This window comes from Uranotaenia lowii, chromosome 2, assembly GCF_029784155.1.
Source record: "Uranotaenia lowii strain MFRU-FL chromosome 2, ASM2978415v1, whole genome shotgun sequence".
Taxonomy (NCBI): domain Eukaryota; kingdom Metazoa; phylum Arthropoda; class Insecta; order Diptera; family Culicidae; genus Uranotaenia; species Uranotaenia lowii.
The window spans coordinates 304013649-304026957 of record NC_073692.1 but is presented as its reverse complement, the minus strand read 5'-3'; the positions used below and the strand labels follow the sequence as shown (position 1 = coordinate 304026957).

The window sequence follows — 13309 nt, the reverse complement described above, 5'->3', positions numbered from 1 at the left end:
AGATTATACGAACCGTTTGTACTAGGATTACTGTATATTTGATGGTGTTTAAGGCTTGTTACGGAACTCAAACTATTCATTACTGTTAAGGGACCTTTATGGAAGTAATTCATAAAACACTACCACAGACAGTCATCATGAGGCTTATCAATACTCTGGTTCACGTCTTTATGTCATCGAAAATTTCATTTTATTGCTTTTCTATTAATTGATTTTTCACATAATCGTTTTTTTTTAATTCAGACCGCTATCTCTGCTCTGCAGAAATCCCAGGCGAGCGATCGAGCTGACGGACGTTTTATCGTAACCAGAAAACCACCTAATTATACCGGGGTTCTGTTAACACCAATGGCTGTCGTACTTCCTACCGGACATCCTGCACCTATTCGCAATATTAACTGGATGAGATTATGATATTAATTTCCGCTCACTTTCTGCTGTACGAAAACCGCTATGCTGCACATTTTTATAGGTGAACTTCAGGCGCTGAAAAAGAAATAAAGTTAAATGATTACTTATCAGTACCTACTTGATTTTATTTAAAAAACTAGTCCAATGAAGTATCAAGTGGAATAAAACACAAATTTTCACCTACCTGAAAAACACAATGTCCAGATCCAAGGAATCCAATGGGGTAGAAATTTCAACACCCGGTGCGGTAGCAGCAAATGAATCAGCCCCGCTCGATCCGGAACGGCGTCTCTAGCCATACCACTGGGGTTCCGTAACAGAATCCGGCGAATGAACTCGAAGAAAAACATCTTTTACCCCGGAGAACGTAAAAAGACGCGGCGAACTTTGCAAATTTTCGACAGCAACAAACAACGGTCAAAAACGACCAGGGATGCCAGGTGCACTGAACTTAAAAAAATTAGAAAATTTTCAACGTTCAATTTAGTAAATCAAATTAATTAAATGTTGCGTATATATTAAAATAAATTTATTCATTCATAAACAAAAACATTTACGCAAAATCGATGATTTTATCGCCTGTTTGCATGCTTGCTAGCCTACATTAAAAAATAATCATAATTCTCACAAACATCTTTAAAAAACGATTGCTGGCGAAAACAGTAACAAAAACAACAAACTACAACCCGCATACCAAAATACTATATCTGAAACAGTCAATATGATAAGTCGACATATCGAGAAACAGTGACTGTCCTTGTAAACGTAGCTATTCTATCATACCATAGCCTGGCGGTTTCAAAATGACGATAAAAACCAAACATTCACAATAATGTTTGAAGTGATGATTTCATGAAAGGTAAATAATGTGTTAGACCTTCAGTATATTTTTTAGCTAATCTTCAAAATGATCACGAACTATAACTTATAACTTCCATAGATTTTTTTTCAGGTGTATGTTTACGGAATCCTGAAACGTCAAAATTATAAAAAAAGATAAACAAAGACGATTATGGCGATGTTGGTTTTCCTTTTTAATTTATTTGAATTCAGTTTATATTTGGTTACTATATGATTCAAATTCTAGTGTAGGAGTGCCACCAATCAATGCTTCGTCTCCTGTCGTATCATCCTGCGTGGACTAACGATTGTCTCTTCAGATGGCATCACAATCGGAGCACCGGATAGTCAGGAGATTGTGTAAAAACTGAACAGGGCTGAAAAAAGTAATTCCACAACAACATGAGCAGCTTTCAGAGGACATCTGCTGCATCTGCAACTATCGGGGAACTACTTGGACCCGTAAAACAATCACGGATACACGGTAAACTTTCGTATGAAATTAGGATGATTCAATTGTAAATTTGGTTAAGGAATAATATTGTGAAATTTTTACGACTAGATACTGATTCTCATATTTGTTTTATTTCTGTTTTTCGCAGGGAAGCAGTCTCGGTTTTCGCCTAAGAACACAGAAAAGGATCAGATGATCATCTCTCGAGTGCCTGAAACAGCGACAAGATTTAGGATTGTATTTTTGAATTTTTCGAAAAAGATACAACGGCTCACCGACAGGACTTGAACCTGCAATCTCCGCTTTAGGATTGCCTTGGTTAGAGATATCAGTGAAGCAGCTTTTGGAGTGTCCACTACGGACTTTTAAGATCTGTAATGATTTTGACAGGTCAGGCAGGTGGATGCAATAACAACGCTGAGACAAATTTCTCCAGACTCAACTGAAAATCGTAAGTAAACAAAAAGGATTTTTTTATTGAACCATCAAGCCACCATCTATCACAAAATTAGGCGATTGTTCAACTTCAATCATTTTTTTTATTAGTAAAAGTAGACTATGTAAATTTATAAATTCTCCTAATGTCGCCCAGTCATTGATGATTGCTCGCGCGAAAATCATCTCGCACAGCGGAATCTATTATTTTGTCTGGCTTGTTCTTAAACTGTTCTTTTAACTCTTTTAATTCAGGATGTCCTTGAACTCTCCCAGTAAAAAATAATAGATTTTTGTTTTCCGACCATCGTCAACTAGATTTTGTGAAGTTATATGGTCAACAATGATAAAACATGATAGAAAGCGTATTTGCGAGAAAAATTCTATTGTTTTCAAGTTTAATATTAAAATGTTTTAGGGCGGTTAAGAGTGCCTGGCGGTGAATGGTGACTTAATGGTTATTTGGTAGTCTTGATGAATCAGAAGCCTGAATTCGGAATGCGAAATTCTGTACCCGTATAATAACTCAAATGTTTATGTATAAAAACTTTGCTAATTTGTTCAAAAATAATTTGAAATTCCATTCCCTTCAATCTTCCCTTCCGCAGTTATCATTGTGATCGAGTAGGAATCAGTTTCGAAGTCAATTATGGAAGCAAGCGTTCAGCTTACGGACTTTTACTAGCAGCATAGGTACAAACGGCCACTGTTACCCTTATCTTAACTCGTTGCATTGGCTGCATAATCATTGCTGACTGCAGTATTAGTAAAAACGATTGTTGGAATTCCAAAGCTGCTCTTAACACATTAAGGACCGCAAAGGAATCTAAGCCTGCGAGCACCAAAATTCGACATTCTATTGAGCTACAAAATTGTGTTTTAAAATATTTTCATTATTCATATTATATAATTTGGGTTATCCTTCTTAGTGTACCATACTCGCCGCAAGTGAAAGAACGAGAACTCTCGTATTTGGTCCGCAATGAATAGTAACAACTTTAAAGAAGTGACTACAGACCCCGTCCGTTTTTGGCAACATTCCTCCCTTAGAAATTTTGGCGTTTTTAGGAACAACGGGTTTAAATAATAAATTACAATAATGTAGCTTATCGATATTATTGAACTTTTGGAGATTATTATACACGCAACTCATTAATAGTAAGTAGAATCGGCCACAAAGATTTTTTGGCCGAAGAATTGTAAACTTTAACACCGTCTGTGTTGAAGCTCAGTGTTATTAAAGTTTTGTCCACCTTTTTTCGTTCCTTAATAACACTTCCTATCATAATCGTTGCAGAAAATGAATTGAATCTTAATAAAATTCTTTTGTAATTAACTTTTGTAATTAACTTCATTCGAAAACCCCTAGTCCATTTAATGCATTTGAAATTATACAGGGATTGAAAAGGTTATCGTGACAATTAACAATTTCATCATTTGAATTAGGTACAGTTTACGGTATTAAAAAGAATTTCAAACTGTGCAATGATTTATCTCCATTACTCGTTGGCGTTTAATGGCTATTCAAGTTATCGTCACGCAAACAGTTGAACCTTTTGATCTTAATGTATTTCAAATGGTTACTTTAAACTAGGCGCCATCAAATAAAAAGTTATTTGAGTACAAACGGTTTATATAATCTTTTTTCTTATTGCTCTAAAAGTTTTCAAAACGTTCACTCAACAGTCTGACAAATCGTTATTTATCCGTGGCGTATCAATTTATTCATTTTACAGTTCAATGACATGAAAACGATATGCGTTAGTGTTTCATGAACTTTAAGCTGACTGTTTATAGAACGGTATCTTCATACAAAGTTCTTAACAGTTTTTAACAATTACATAACCTAACGACATATTTAAAATAACGTCAATTCGGAATTCACGTTTAACGCAATGTATTTTAATGTTTTATTAATCGTTCGTTTAACATTTTTTTACACTTCGTCAAATCGTCGTTATACTATTACAGAAAACGTTTGGATACAATCCTTATTTATGCGGGAAGCTCTATTCCTAAGAGGTTTACTGGTGTTGGGAAAAAGTGGTAGAAATTTTGTCACTTTTAGCACATTTTGAAAATTTTGCCATGCAAAACATTGTCAAAATCTGTGGCCTTCAAGTTTTTTAACAATACACGTGTTGAAGTTTCGCATGCTGTGATGTAAAAATAGCAATATTTCTATCACATACGGCTGAAAAAGAAACAGTGCTGTTAAAAAATACAACGCCCAAAGATCTTGAAAATATTTTTGCATGGTAAAATTTTCAAAATGTCAAAATTTCTACCACTTTTTCCCAACACCAGTGAACTTGCTCTAACAGAAGTGGTAATAGCCTAAAATTTGTAACAAGTGCAGCAGTTGGAATGTTTGCTGCCAATATGATTCCTTTTGATTCGACTATTTTTTCAAAAGATGAGGCATGCTCATAGTTTAGTAAAAATTATTGTTAATCTGTCCAATGCAAAACTCTCTCAAAGACTTTTAAAACTGATGAAACAAAATTTGATAACTGAACGGTGATTAAATCAGACCAACTTTTTTCTTTGTACAATGCAACTGCTTTTATTTTTTCCACGTATGAAAAAATCAATAATTGATTCGATAAATAAATTTAAAGATATTTTCATGAATCCGGGCTGAGTTTTCTTTTTTCAAACCATCTGGCATCTCTGACCCGCATTTCGGTAATTTTTGACGTGAGTTTGACACATGACATGAACGCTAAGCGTTATGGTTCGAGAACAGTTTATACGATTATTGATCAAATTGAAGTAAATCGTTAAACAATTCATTCACCTTTCCAGATATCATCACTATTCACATGAACTTTCGTTTTATATTCTTATCGTTTTCGAAGTAAAGTTTTAGATAATAGCTACGTTTACGGAGACAATAACCTTTTCTGGGAACGTGGAAGTATCGTATTGACTATTTGTAATATAGTTTTTTAGTATGCGGGAAATGAATTGATTTTTTTTTATCTATAGTAGAATAAATTCCATAAGTCCTTAAAGTTTTCAACTTTGATTCACCTCAAATTTAAGTTCTCTAGATTAAACGTGTATGCAACCATCCTCTTGAAGTCGAATATCCTTTGTAAATTTTCTTGCCGTTTCCTTTTCGAACAGTTGCACAAATGCCACCAGCAATGAGCGAAAAGAGCCGCATCGACAACGCAATGAGTAAACACCGGTAGCGAAACAGAGATGGGTAGATTTGTTGTTTTCCTCCCAGAAGCCGCTAACCTGTTGGTGTAAGCGAGAGCGCAACAACAGGAATAAGAAAACTTCCAGGCTCCAGTCGCAGCGACAAGAAGAGTTCTACCAATTTGAATCGGATGAAGTTGGCCGATGTCGTGTTGGTGGAAATTTGTGCAGGTAATTTTCTTTTACGGAAAAGTGCTATCCAAAGTGACAATTTTTGTTTGAAAACTGTGCCAAAAAGTGGATGTTGAGTGGGGTCATGTTTTGTGATAGTTAATGGTATCCGGGGTGATTTGTTAGTTCTGAAAAATGTAAAACAAAATTCGGTAAGTTTTGGAATCGTATTCCTCTGCTTTGGGGCTCCCGACGATTCGGGCATAATCCGACAATCATGGCTGCCCAAAGCAGGATTGCCAGAGTGCCAGATGAAACGATGATTACAAATTGAATAGTGAGTTATTTAAAAATCGTTAACATTACACATAGTACTTTGCCATGTAGATACTATGAACACTACATACAAAATTTTCCTTACATGTAAACTTTTCTTTTGCTATTGGACGAAACTAAAATGTTTATTGAAGATTCGAGTCTTTAAAATAAATATGCAAACTGATCACTTTATAAACTTCTTTTTCTGGGAATTCATAGTTAACTTGTATTTCCTTGACCTAAATCAATAAAAAACAGTTAATTTTTTTTAGATTCAAAGGATGTTACTAGAGAACTTTGCCAATGAGTCCAACGATTTTTTTTTTCTTTTAAGAAGAACAAAGTTACTTTCTCAATATTATTTTTCAAGGAAGCTTTGGTTGTAGAGATAAGAAAATTCTTCCTTGACTTTAAATGTCTATCAATGATGAATATTTCTTTCGAATTGTTAACTTGTTTTGTGAAAATGTGATCTTAAAGATCAGTAGAGTTTGCGCTGTAGGCTATTCCAAATATACACAAGATCTAAAAATCGATACGCTCGACACATATTTTTGTAATTGAACAAAGTGCTTAAAACACAGACCGAGTGAATTGGACATAATATCAAGTTATGTCGTAAATCAATAAAATTTTTAAGCTTACACAAATTGACAAGAAAACCCCTATGCATTATATGCAAAAGACTGCAATTTGACGAAGCACAAAGAACCAAACATTTTATTCAAATACACAAGCTTTCATTCGATTATAATCAGTTGAGCCCGCTATCCTCAACAATAGACGGCCAAAATTTGATGGCACACTTGAAGTGTTCTTAGAATTATTTGATTTAAAAAATATGGATTGATTGTAGCGAGAATATAGATTGTATGGATCAACGTTCATGAAGTTTAAATGCGAGAAGTTGCCCAATCAGGCATCAAGCCTCGCAGTATCCTCCGGTTTTCCATCGGCAGTTCTGTCTGCACTGGCCAAAACCCCCCGAGGAAGTATCTCTCATACACGCATACACAAACATAATTACATCGAAACAGCTAGTCAGCTAGCGAGCCAGCCAGCTCGTTTAGAGGATATGGCGAGCCGCCGAGAGTGTTCGATCCACTCAGGCCAGTCGGCAGGTTTTGGTTCAGCTTCAGCCAGCCAGCAAAGCACTTTCAATCATCGAGCCGAGTTTCGCTCGGCACAGTACGGGAGTGGAACTTGCCATCGCTGGCTGGGTGTCTGTCTTGTCTCTGGTACGGTTTTGCTTTTGCTGTTCCGTTTCATCGGGGCGCTTCGCAATTGTCTTATTTCTTGTTGGCCACTTACCAGTATGTGAAGGAGAGGGAGTATGTATGTAAGATGGTATTACCGTTGTTAATAATTTTGTGAATGAATTTTTACATATCGGTTGCGGCCATTCGTATTAATCATTACCCTTTTCGTGTCGTTTCTATTTTACAGGTGTACTGGAATATTTTGTTCGAAGAGTATGTGCAGTGAGAGTACTGTGAAGGGCGAATTGGTTTGATTTGCGTGTTTGATTGGATTTTCCCGGAAGTGTTGAGGAACGGAGCGATATTTGGAATTCAACTAAACTTGGCAAATTAGTCAAACCTTGGGGTTGCGTTACAATTTTTTTTTCAATGGATTTCTACGACGAACGTCATATAATCGTATCGTATGAGAAATGTCGCTAACAAGTTGGGATAATAGTTCTAGTTTTTGATCGTCCGTGACGGCTTACAAGTGTATGGTATGGCAGACCAGGGGCCATCGATAGCCCGAATGATTCGGAGCAAGTGTGAGATGGAGTTGAAAGTGTAATTTGGGAACACCCAGGGAAGAAGAAAAGTGATTGTCCAATTTGTGGTCGAGGTGGCCAAGAAGAATCTGCTTGCTTCAGTGCTGGTGTCAAAACGCGTATATCTGTGTGATGTTTCCATGTATCCAAGCGAAGTGTATGAAAAAGAGTGCTGAAGCTGAAGAAAAAGACACATAGAAGAGGGCACAAGAAGTAGACAAGTGGCTCCAGTGGTTGATTCAGGATTTGTTGACTATCGATTGAATCGAAATAACTCCGGTCCAGACGGGCAATTTTTTACAAAGTCAAAGAAAAACAATCCGTGGAAAGTTTTCATTGACCTGTGTGTTGGAAGTGAGCGCTGCTAGGACTCCAGGATTTCGATATCTATAACCCAATCCAATTGGATCACCTTTATAGGATTCCATCTGAAATCACTACGTTGCAGAAATCAATTCAGGTGAGTTCACATGTCCCCTGTTTCCCCATTCAACGATTACACCTTCATATTCAGATGAGACTGTGTGTTGTCTTAAACCACTATAAACACCATCAACGACGACCTACTCCATATTGAATTCCTTTGGGGGTTTGACGTTTCCTGTCCATAAATTTTGCTTTCCAATATACGCGAATGCTTGCCCACCTTCTTCTCACTCTTGAGCTCCGGCTGGCTGGGGCTATTCATTCATCCCATCTCACTGCTGTCCATCGTCGTCGTCGTCGTCGTCGCGTTGGACGGTGGCTGAATGTTTATGTGGCTGTGTTTGTGAGATGGTGCGAGCTGCGGCACTTGTTTTTCACCTTCAGTTACTCACGTCGGAGTTCGACGAATGACCACGAAACGAGCGGTGAAAAATTGTGTACGCGTATTCAGAACAACACAGAAGGGAATTGTGCCGGGATTCCTAAATATTTTGATATGAACCCCTGGGTGATGGAACGTAGCTCTTAAGCCGGTTGATAGAATAACAAAAGACCAATAACTACAGAAATTTCTATGTCGACCAGGAATGATTACGCTAGCGCGACGCGAATTGTTTTCTAAAGAGCATAAAAATCAAAACTTGGATTTTTAAGAGGCATCTGATAGCAGACATTTGAACGATTTCAAAATGGTATAGTTTATGAAAATTGGTTCAGTAGTTTTGATTTTAAAACCAAAATAGTAAACGGGTTCTATACTACCCTAACCGGCTATGTCCTTTTTTGCGGGGTGACTCCGGTAACCTCATTCATAAATCTAAAAATTAGAAATTGTAGAGCTCCTCATTTTAGGAAAAGTCAGAAAATTTCATGTATCTAATCTTTCCTGAAATATCGCGCCGTGAAAGTACAGTTCGGGTCATATAGACCGTAACCACAAAGGAAGGTTGAAAAGGGTGCATGCGCCAAATTTAACCCTCATCCGCATTAGAGTGTCATTTTGACACTATTGCAAGTTTGAAGGCTTGTAACTTTTTTCAGAAGCTTCAAAAAAGAAAAATTTCTTCGGGGACCCTAAATGAATTCAAAAGTTCTTTAATATTGCATCTTAACTTTTTTATGGACGAACCCTGGAAGCCTGGACAAAGAAAACTCCCTTTTCCGACTTAGAGTTTCAATTTGACACTCCAAAAGTAAAATCTATTTAAGTCGTTTGAATTATTATGATTTTCATATAAAACTTATATCAATAGAATCCTTGTAATGTCAGTAAAATATGTTTAGAACATTATATATAGCTAAAGCTTCTTGTTGTCTCGTTATTCAACATGAAAGAAAAAAAATCCGAAAAAACATGCCTCAGGAAAACTGCTGTAGTTCATATATTACACGTCCAAAAAAAAGATTTGCCTTATGCATATGAAAGCTGAAGTTAATGTCTACATCATTGAGCCAAGGATTATTTTTTAATTTTTTTTTCAATGAAATGGTCACAAAAAGTTCAAAAAAGTGGTCTGAAAAACCTACTTTTCATTAGATTGCTAGTAAAAACTGTTTGGGAGGTGGTAGAGCTTTTGTAAAAATATCATTACAAATTTTATTCTAATTCTGACATTTTGTTGTCTTTAGATTTTTGATGCAACAAAAATTGAATTTACTGGAATTCCGTGGGCATGGTAAGAGGCTCATTTATATCACTCTGATATAAATGGGTATGCCTTGTCGCGCAAGATCTTAAAATATCGAATAGTGTAAATATCACACCAGATCTTGCGAGCACGAACGGATCACTGATGAACACCAGTGAAACGGAACCTACGTGTTGGCCCCACGGCTTTAAACTAACGTCTTACCAGTGTTCAATATGGTCCGATCAGTATTGATTGTTTGACCTGATATAATTATTCATACAATTTGTTTAATAAAGTTTTATATTTCAGGTCCTTGTTTAAGAAGTCCAGATGTGTCCCCGTATCCTAGGCTTCAAGGAGTCACGGATTAATAACTCTCATAACTAATAATAAGGTATGTAGTATCCTACTTTTTTATATAAAACGAATTATGCGAACTGAATTGTATCCGAAGATTATATACAATATTAGAGAGAGCGTTGATCGCTCTATCTATTCGAAAGAATAAATGGGTCATTCGATTCTTAGCCACTAGTGGAAGTGGAGGCATATTTTAGGTGTTTTATTACTTATCAACTTTAAGTTACTGGTGACTTCATTTAGTTATTATTAAAAAAATATAAATTGAAAAGCAATCAATTTATTAAATATTTTAGTGGCGACGAGGAAAAGTAAGTGCTCAAACGGAAGGTTCGTTGAGATTCCAGCGTGGGCCTAAGTAGGTATTGTTGTAAGCAAAGAAGTGTGTTTTGGCAAACCTGTATCACAAGGGTTGGAAGCTGTTTAAGGTATTATTCGATTAATCTTGCGTTGCGAGATAGTTTTGATGGTTTCGGTTTCGAGGATATATTGAAATAATTGTGAACATATTGCCTCGTGGTTACCGACATTATTCTTTTACACACCATTTTCTTTTATTCCACAGCATTTCTAAAGGTTCTATTCGTTTGAATACGTTCCATTATTACTATAGAGACGCACACTGATCGGTGAGCTACTCATCGCTGTCGTTCGAAGTGAGCACATTTTTCCATCCGTTAGCGAGTAGTGAGGACAAGCATCGTTCGTTCCAAGTTTTGGCGAAAAGATCATCAACCAGTCAATTTTGTTGGCGCAGTTTGCAATTGGTTCAATTTGCATTTTAAAACGTTTGGCTGCAATATTAAGTTAGGACAAATATCATCAGATTGGGCAGAAATATTTCTGGAAGCAGATCCCGGTACTGGAGGTTGTTTTGCTGTGGCGCTGGAAAGTTGTGTTACTGCTGTTGCTGATTGATTCTTATGCTGGTTGCTCTTGCTGGTTGCTAGTTGCTGGTGCTGAGTGCTAGTTGCTACTGCTGGGTGCTGGTTGTTGATGCTGATTGCTGCTGTTGGTGGCTGACTGCTACTGATTCTTGCTGTTGCTGCTTGTTCTGCTGTGGGCGGATAGGTTTGTGCTGGTTAACAGTGAGTAGAATCTTTATTATTTTATTTTCCTTCTTTTGATTTTGTTTCATAGAAACTGACATTATAACCATGTCTGTACCAGGCATGATTGGGTCACTTGATCATTATCATCCCGGAAGACCATTTTCAAATTACGTTGAGCGATTCGAAATTTTGTGTAAGCTTAACAAAGTTTCTACTGAGACTAAGCAATCCTGGTTTATTTCGCTAAGTGGCGATGAAGTCTTTGACGAAATTAAGCTGCTCTTTCCGAAACAAGAAGTAGAAACTTTGGCTTATGATGAAATCATTAAGAAACTAAAAGCGCGTTTCGATAAGACAGAGCCTGCACTGATGAATAGGTACAAATTTAGTAAAAGAGATCAAGGAGTCGATGAGTTGGGAGAAAACTTTATTTTAGCAGTAAAGCTCTTGGCTGAAAATTGTAATTTCAAGGAATTTAAGGACGAAGCTATTCGCGACAGATTGGTTTTTGGTATGCGTGAAAAAGAACTGCAGTACAAAATATTGATGGAGGATGATATAAGCTTGGAAACAGTTGAACGTATGATTGTTAATAGCGAGCTTGCTGGTCAGCGAGCTAAATTAATAAGCGAGAATAGCGGTTTAGCATCTGCTAACATTCTGTCCATAAGGCATCGTTTGGGCCGGCGTGATGATTTTGATCGTCGTGTTGAGGGTCGTGAGCATAATTCCGGGTATCGTTCAAGGACTCGGAGCAGGAGTCGGGACCGTGACAATAACAGGGAACGGAATAATTATGATTTCAATCGCGATAAACCGGAATGGAATAACCATAACAATGCCAAATGCAACTATTGCAAGCGTAGAGGGCATATTAGAAAAAATTGTTATCTTTTAAATAAAACAAAATCGGTGAAATTCGTTGAGGAAGACAAAACGACGGATTCTGTGCCTTTCGACAAGTTCAACAGGATGAGGTTGGAACAGTCTTCTGATGAATCTGATATCGGTTGTATGATGATTTCGAGAAAAAATAATAATGCGCCTTGTATGGTTGAGGTGATCGTTGAAGGAAAAAAATTGTTGATGGAAGTGGATACAGGTTCGGCGGCTTCAGTTATAAGCATGGCTGTATATTTAAAAAAATTGAAATACTTGTCGGTTACTAAATCATTAAAGAAACTTGTAGTAGTCAACGGTGCTAAACTATCGATATTTGGCGAAATTTTTGTTGATGCTAGATTGAATAATTTAGTATACAAGTTAAAGCTTATAATTTTGGAAAGTGACATTGACTTTACTCCCTTACTTGGACGAGACTGGTTGGAGCTATTCTTTCCTGATTGGAGAGCTAATTTTATCCCTTGCAAAACGATCATGGCTTTGAAAGCGGACAGCAATTTGGAAAACACTATAAGTAATATAAAAACTAGATTTGCTGAAGTTTTTACGCAGAACTTTTCTGAACCTATTACAGGGTATAAAGCGGATCTTACATTTAAAAGTGACCATCCAATTTTCAAACGGGCGTATGAGGTTCCTTTCAAAATAAGAGACCAGTTCATAACCCATTTGGACATGTTGGAGAGCCAAGGCGTAATATCACCAGTTAAGGCAAGCGAGTGGGCCTCTCCGGTAATAGCGGTTCTCAAGAAGGACAATGATATAAGAATGGTAATAGACTGCAAGGTATCCTTGAACAAAATACTAATTCCTAATACCTATCCTCTTCCACTTGCTCAAGACATCTTTGCGTCTCTGGCTGGTTGTAAGGTTTTTTGTTGTTTGGATTTGGCAGGAGCTTACACGCAACTTGAACTTACTAATCGTTCAAAGAAATTTGTAGTTATAAATACTTTGAAAGGACTTTATACTTACAACCGGTTGCCACAGGGGGCTTCCAGTTCGGCAGCTTTATTCCAACAAACGATGGACCAAATTTTAAAAGGTCTTGATCATGTATGTTGCTATCTAGACGATCTGCTTATAGCAGGTGCAAATTTTGACGAATGCCGTAATAAACTTATTCAAGTTTTGGAAAGGCTCGAGAAAGTAAATGTACGGGTTAATTTTAAAAAATGTAAATTTTTTGTTTCTTCTTTACAGTATTTGGGTCATTTGATCACAAGTGAAGGTCTTTTACCATCCCCTGAGAAGCTTTCAACTATTGCAGAAGCAAAAATTCCTGAAAATGTTACAGAATTGAAGGCTTTTCTTGGGCTTATCAATTATTACAACAAGTTCGTTCCAAGGATGTCGGTTAACCTCAGACCTC

The 13309-nt window shown here is 36.8% G+C and overlaps 1 protein-coding gene and 1 long non-coding RNA gene across 10 annotated transcripts in view; one reads left to right on the top strand and one right to left on the bottom strand.

Annotated features, from left to right (window-relative positions):
• Nucleotides 1-159: 159 nt before the first annotated feature.
• LOC129748437 (uncharacterized) lies at nucleotides 160-821 on the bottom strand. Its single transcript, XR_008737727.1, has 2 exons — nucleotides 596-821; nucleotides 160-486 (listed from the first exon to the last, which is right to left on the bottom strand). It is a non-coding gene; the product is annotated as an uncharacterized LOC129748437 (long non-coding RNA).
• Nucleotides 822-5405: 4584 nt separating this feature from the next.
• The window catches only part of LOC129746114 (serine/threonine-protein kinase 10), a 157329-nt gene continuing 149425 nt past the window's right edge, over nucleotides 5406-13309 (top strand). For 6 of the 9 annotated variants that reach the window (XM_055739594.1, XM_055739590.1, XM_055739589.1 and 3 more), the window contains exons 1-2: nucleotides 5474-5673; nucleotides 7226-8025. The gene's annotated coding sequence lies outside the window, so the exon portion shown is untranslated. Of the gene's footprint in view, nucleotides 5674-6936; nucleotides 7119-7225; nucleotides 8026-13309 lie in introns of those variants that run through there. The other 3 variants (XM_055739586.1, XM_055739585.1, XM_055739584.1) reach the window with 3 other exon arrangements.